The sequence below is a fragment of the Podarcis filfolensis genome, assembly GCF_964270895.1.
Source record: "Podarcis filfolensis genome assembly, chromosome: 16".
NCBI lineage: Eukaryota > Metazoa > Chordata > Lepidosauria > Squamata > Lacertidae > Podarcis > Podarcis filfolensis.
Genome location: NC_139620.1, coordinates 6,792,326 through 6,798,963, shown reverse-complemented (window position 1 = coordinate 6,798,963; position 6,638 = coordinate 6,792,326). Strand labels below are relative to the sequence as shown.

The following is a 6,638-nucleotide window of genomic DNA, read 5'->3' as shown; positions in this document are numbered from 1 at the left end:
TATGCCAAATCAGAGACCAAATATCGAACTATCAGAATAGATTACAGATAGGAGAGAAAAATAAAATTATTCTAAAAGAAATTCCCTTCCAACTTCTAAAAAAACCAAGCTAATTCCAATTTTTTGACAGATGCTCTGAGAAATAAGCAAATTCCATATAGATGGGAATTCCTGAAAGAAGTCTCTTTTACATATAAAAACAAGAAACAATGATGCAGGGATATATCTGAAGCGCAGAAATTTCAGATGAAAAATTTAATATAAGAATTAGGAGAAGGGATGCTCGTGACAGGAACAGAAAGGGGGACAGAGGAATTATCTGAGGATAGTACTGATAAACAGGAAGAAGAGGAAGGGTAATAAAGACATAATTAAAGCAGGAATAAAAAAAATAATTATTTTTCCTTAAATTAAACCAGAATGGCAGATTAAAGATACTAACTTGGAATGAAAATGGCTTAAATAGAAAAATACAATGTGATTACCTAACCCTCTCTCCCCAAGAAGAACCGTTGCACAATTGACTACAAGCGGGATGATTAAGAATGGTGTGGAAATGAATTACTAACCAAAGGCTTGGCTTATGGAGATCTGGAAAAGAATGAAAGGCTTTTGGAATGACGCAGTTATAAAAAGAGAGTTGCCATGTTGGCAGGCTTTGTCGCAGGATTGATGATCAAGGGGGAGGAAGCCATGGCTTTGTTATTATATTGGATTGCTGGCAGAACCCTCTGAGAAGATCGAGAAGGGAGTGACAGGCCTGCAAACATTAATGAGCAGACGGTATGATTGTTTTCTCTATGGAAGTGATGAAATGCACCTGCCGTCTGAATATGACGCTTGGATGAATGGAAAAACCCACACAGGATTATAAAAATGCTTGTTTTCAACTCGCTTGTGGAGACTATCAGAGGTCACAAAGAGAAAGGAAAAATATACGAAAACAACAAGAAGAGATGAGGAAAACATCAAAGAGAGGATTGGACAGAATTGTGAACATTATTTGGACAGAACTGTGAACATCAAAGCAGCAGCAATAAGATGATCAGATCTCTTTCAGAGCTCGAAATATGGGTACCCCCTATTGAGAAATTTAAAATTTGGCTCTGTAATTTGGAATTAATGTGATTTGATTGGTTTGTTAATAAAAATTATTTTTTAAAAAATAAATAAATAGAAAAATACAAGGAACATTGCAGATGAGAATACTTCTTGTTTTTTCGAAATAAAACCCCAGAAACCTTGAGATTTTGATTTTTAAAAACTGGGCATTTTGAAATCGGAAAAGAATGGATGTGACCCATATTTGCATTCATGTGTATAATCAAATAATATAAGGGTTGAGACAAGGTGGCATTAGTAATTAAGGATATGTGCTTCCAACAAAGGCATCCAGCCAGGGACTATAAGAATCTATAGTGAAATATAAACTCTTGAATGAGATTACACTCTTCCCCCATGGGTTTAATTATTGAAAGAAAAACTTGGTGAGCTTTCTAGGCATTTGGGCAGAACCCTGACGTTTGCTGTCACTTCCTGCTTTGCTCAACAGCTGAGACACCACACACAGCTCAGGAGAGGGAGCCAGAAGTGTGGTAAATAAGGATGTTGAGACTGTCCTCTGTAAGTAAGGGCAGCGTTTTAGAGCATTGTGGCTGGATCCTGGCAAGAAGAACTTTTCTGGGGGGACTGGTGTATCGTGAAGGTATACAGGCAAAAAAACAAACCCAGGATCCTTTAGAGATAAGTAGGGGGACATTTGTGAAGGAAAGTGGAAGAGGAGGAGGAAAAAGAATCAACCCACAAAAGGAATCTGAGTTGTGTCAGCAATGACAAAGCGGATGGGAAAGAGGAAGAGTGGTTAGACAGGTTGAGGTTTGCCATTGTGTGGACAGGAGGAGTCCCCCAAAACCCTAGGTGGCCCCCGTGTGGAATAACAACTCAAGACAATGTGCTATGGGATTAAAATTGGCCATAACTTTATTATGTTTCAGATGTGGGTAGACCTTGGCTCAGGCACTGGGTGTTTATCCCTCCCAGTCCCCTGCCAGGGATCTGGGGAACGTCAGGGTTATCCAGAGTGTGTGTGTGTGGGGGGGAGATGGGCTGGCTCTAGAGAACATATGTTCAAGCAGTTACTCCGCCACAAGGGAGAGCACTGACGACCTCTAGGCGTACGGCCAAAGCCTCCCCTCAAACAACCCTTTTAACGGGGAACCCTGGTATTGCCGCCGCAAAGAGAAGGGGGGGTGAGTCACCGCTACACCCCCACCCCCATTTAGAGAAGATAGACTAAAGGATTCTGCCCAAGGCCTTTATATAAACAGTTACCCAGATTATAGAATATGGTGGATTTGAGTTTATTACTCCGTTTCTGAATGTGTCTCTTTATTCAGCACTTTGGGTCACAGTGCAAAAAAGAATATGAGCGATGCATCCATCCTGTTTTGAATGTAATTCATTAGCGTGGCTGCAATCTGAAGCCTGCAGAACTGCCATGGAATCTGTTCCAAGAAGCTCCCTTGCATTCTGAACCAAGTTACTTGCACGTTTAACATTCTACCTCATTGTGGGAGGCTCTGTGTTATTTTTAATTAGTTTGTAGCATTATTGTTTTTCTCATGACTGTTTCAGAGCCAAAATCGTTGCTGAATCATGGCAAAGATTGCAGAGGAACGCCTGGTAAATGCCAGCTCAGTGCTCTCCAATTCCATGTCTGCGCAATGTGCATATGTATTCAGTGTCTCTTCTTGTTTGTTGTTGTTGGGAGAAATGGGGACTACCACTAGCTCTTGAGGGAGCTGGAAGATAAAGGAGATGATCAGAGAAGCCTCCTTCTTTTCCTTTTTTCTCAGATTTTCAAGATAAAAAATCCCAACTTCCTGTATTAACAAAAACATTGAAAACATAGGGGAACGGACATGTCTACCATCTTCTTTGTAGCTGTTACTGTGTGTGTAATTATGATCTCTTAGAAATAATTTATATGGAAAACATATACCAGGCTAAACATTAGCAGATATTAAGAGAGGCATATATCAAGCAAACTACAAGGAACATTGCAGATGAGAATATGTATTGTTGTTGGAAATGAAATCCCAGAAACATTGAGATTTTGATGAAAAAACTGGGCATTTTAAAATCTGAAAACAATGGATGTCACCAGTGCTTTTTTCCCTACAACAATGTCAACGGCTACTCTGGTTTTCCTACTCATATTGAAATACTGCCCCTCAATGAGGCCAAACGTAGACCTTAAACACAAATTGTTTAGGGGTATGTGTCCCCCTGCATTCTCCCAGAAAAAAGCACTTGGTTTGACCCATATTTGCGTCCTTTTGCATAATCAAATAACATAAGGGTTCAGCCAAGGTGGCATTAGTAATTAAGGATATGTGCTTCCAACAAAGGCATCCAACCAGGGACTATAAGAATCTATAATGAAATATAAACTCTGGAATGAGATTACACGCTTCCCCCATGGGGTAAATCATTGAAAGAAAAATGTTTGTGAGATTTCTAGGCATTTGTGCCAAGTGTCCATTAGGAAAGAGCAATGCTGACTCAAGGCGTGGAAGCCAAAAGCAAACGGTATAAATGCTCCAGACATTTCTGTCTTCCTCACCAGAGTCTTCCAGCTTCCCTTGACTTCAGTTGCTAAGCCTTTCCTGCTGTTGGTAAGTTGTCTTTAAATCAAAGCTTTAATAGGAAAAGGGCACAGAGGCATTCTGTGACTCTGGAGCAGATTCGCTAGGGATTGTGTTTTGAAAAATTAAGGAACAGCTAGAGATATTTTTGTCATCTGCATACTATCCCTTGCTTTTTCCTGTAGGACTTATTTCAGTCATTAACAGTCGTCAATAGCTTTACCATACCCATTGAGTCAATCACCCATCTCCTACTACCTTCCTATTTCCTACTAGTTCCTGAGAAATGTCATCCCTTATTTCTTCTTTGGTAATCACTCATAGCCGAGTAAGATTATCTTCCATAAACAGGTTTTAACAATGAGTCCTTAAGTGACTTTGGAGGCCAATTCTGAATCCACACGTCCTTCCACAGTGGGGACATTGGTTTATGGGCAGGATTTGATCACGGTGTGGATTTGCCAAGTGGGCCTTCCTCTTCACACTTTTCTCCCTTGAGTCCTGAGTACGAGTGTCTTCAGAGCCCATGGCACCTTTGGTAAAGGCTGTTCTCCAACTGGAGCGCTCGCAGGCCAGTTGTCAGTGTTTATACTACATTTTTTAAAGATTTGCCTTGAGACAGTCTTTAAACTTCTTTTGTTGACCACCAGCATTCCACTTTCCATTTTTATGTTCGGAATAGCGTAGTTGCTTTGGAAGAGGATCATCAGGCATCTGCACAACATGACCAGTCCAACAAAGTTGATGTTGAAGAATCATTGCTTAAACACTGGTGATCTTTGCTTCTTCCAGTACACTGATATTAGTTCGCCTGTCTTCCCTAGTGATGTGTAACATTTTTCGGAGACACTGTTAAGGTCTGGTGACTTTTGTTTCAAAGTATCTGAAGAAGTGTGCATGCACACAAAAGCTTATACCCAGAACAAACTTAGTTTGTCTCTAAAGTGCTACTAAACCTTTTTTTATTTTATTTTTGAGGAGCAGGGTAATTAGAGAGTTGTAAGCTTTCACATTTGCCTCATAGATTTGGTGCGAATCGCAGTGGAAACATGAAAATACTTACATATCTGGAATAGTGTAATGGATTTGTTTTAGCCTGAGCGGATTGTCTAATCCAGGGACACAAAGTGCATTATGAGGAATGAGGATTCGCTCTATTCACATAGTAAGGGTAATACAGTCGTACCTTGGTTTTTGAACAGCATAGTTCTCAAACGTTTTGGTTCCCGAACGCCAGAAACCCGGAAGTGACTGTCCCAGTTTGACAACTATTTTTGGAAGCCGAACATCCAATGGGGCTTCTGTAGCTTCTGATCGGCTGCAGGAGCTTCCTGCATCCCATCAAAAGCAGCGCTTTGGTTTCTGAATGTTTCTGAAGTCGAACGGACTTCTGGAATGGATTCTGTTCGACTTCCGAGGTACGACTGTACAGAAGAGTTTTTTTATCTGACTAAGCCTTTAACAAAGTAACCAAGGACCACCTAAGGTCACTCTTTGAACTTGTATACCCCCCTCCGCAAATTTGTAGGTTTGACTCGCCTCATGCTGTTGCCATGCAGGTGTGTGAGGAACAAAGACCTCATTCTCCCCACAAAAAGGGAGGAAAAGTTGGGGGGATGAGGTTTTTTTTGGTTTTTTTATGTCTGTATATCCCCTTGCTAAAAATCTATCTGCTTGCTATATTTTACCATTTACTGTGATGTAACTGGACACCACTTTCAGAAAAGATCGCTCATAGTATTTATTGATGCAAAATTTGTAATTAAAACAGAATCCGAGTAGACATTAGTGTACACCATCTTAAACACTTCCATGTTATTTTTTTTCCAGATTCACACCAGTTGTTCTACGATGACTACAGCTGTAATGACACCCATTATGAAATGCAGCATGCCTATTGAAGTAATAACGCAGGAAGCCGACGGAACACTTAGGCCGAAGACACTGTGGGTGGACATGGAGATTGATGTTATGAAAGAGGCAACAAACACGACTCTCCCCAACCCCACCCCTGCCCAGATAACTCAGGCTAGCATGCTTGCTCCTTCATCAGCAATGCAGCTGCCTTCACTGATGCAACCAAATTCTTTTGCTTACCATCTCCCTTCTCATCCAGCGACAGTTCCTATACTGAGACGAAGATGAGCTTGTCTCTCTTTCGAATGGGATTTTGATCCCCCACAGCAACGGGGTGTGGGGAATGGTACCTGAAATGCACACCATGGATCAATGTCTAATGGCCATTTGTCATGGATGCTGTAGTTGAGATTCCTGCATTGCAGAGGGTTGGACTTGATGGCCCTTGTGGTCCCATCCAACTCTACAATTCTATGATTGTACGGTGTCAGGAATGCTGAGCCTTCTCCATCCAGACAAACCAGAATGGATTGGATCAAAAGGTTGCTCAGCATCTCTGACACTCTCGCCTACACATCCCTGATCAATGCTTCTTTGAGCTTTCCTTCTATCTCTCTTTAGCGCATCCTTTCTGTTGCCTTTCTATCACTCATTGATGGCACTCTGAATATGCATCAGGCCTGCAAGAGTTCTGATGTTTCCAGTTCCCTGAGAATCTCTTCCTTCCCCTGTGTACCTTTGCCTTGTGTCAATTACAAATTCATCTGTCACTTTGTCATTTAACACTTTTGTGGCTGAAAGGATTGTCAACCTATTTGAAGCCGCTCACCTAAGAAATGCTTTCATGATCTCCTCTTTCCACTACAATAAACGCTATCTATCTGCATCATAATTATATTTTGGGTTCTGTTCATTTTTCATTTCTTTTACTCATTCCTAGGTTTCACTCCTAGGCATGGGGGGGCGGGCATGTCTATCTTAGATACATTATTTCCAATAGGTCTACACTGAGTAGAACTTAGCTGGCTACAGCCCTACATCTCAAAAAAAACAGCCCCCATATATATTATAAAAAAGAGTCCTCACATGTAATAATATAAATCAGAAATGTAGGGAACATAATGCCGTAGTTAG

At 41.0% G+C, this 6,638-nt stretch overlaps 1 long non-coding RNA gene across 1 annotated transcript; it reads left to right on the top strand.

The window, feature by feature from the left end:
* Window positions 1-3,467: 3,467 nt before the first annotated feature.
* On the top strand, window positions 3,468-6,396 carry LOC310752010. The gene is made up of 2 exons (XR_014542786.1): window positions 3,468-3,677; window positions 5,478-6,396. It is a non-coding gene; the product is annotated as an uncharacterized lncRNA (long non-coding RNA).
* Window positions 6,397-6,638: the final 242 nt, after the last annotated feature.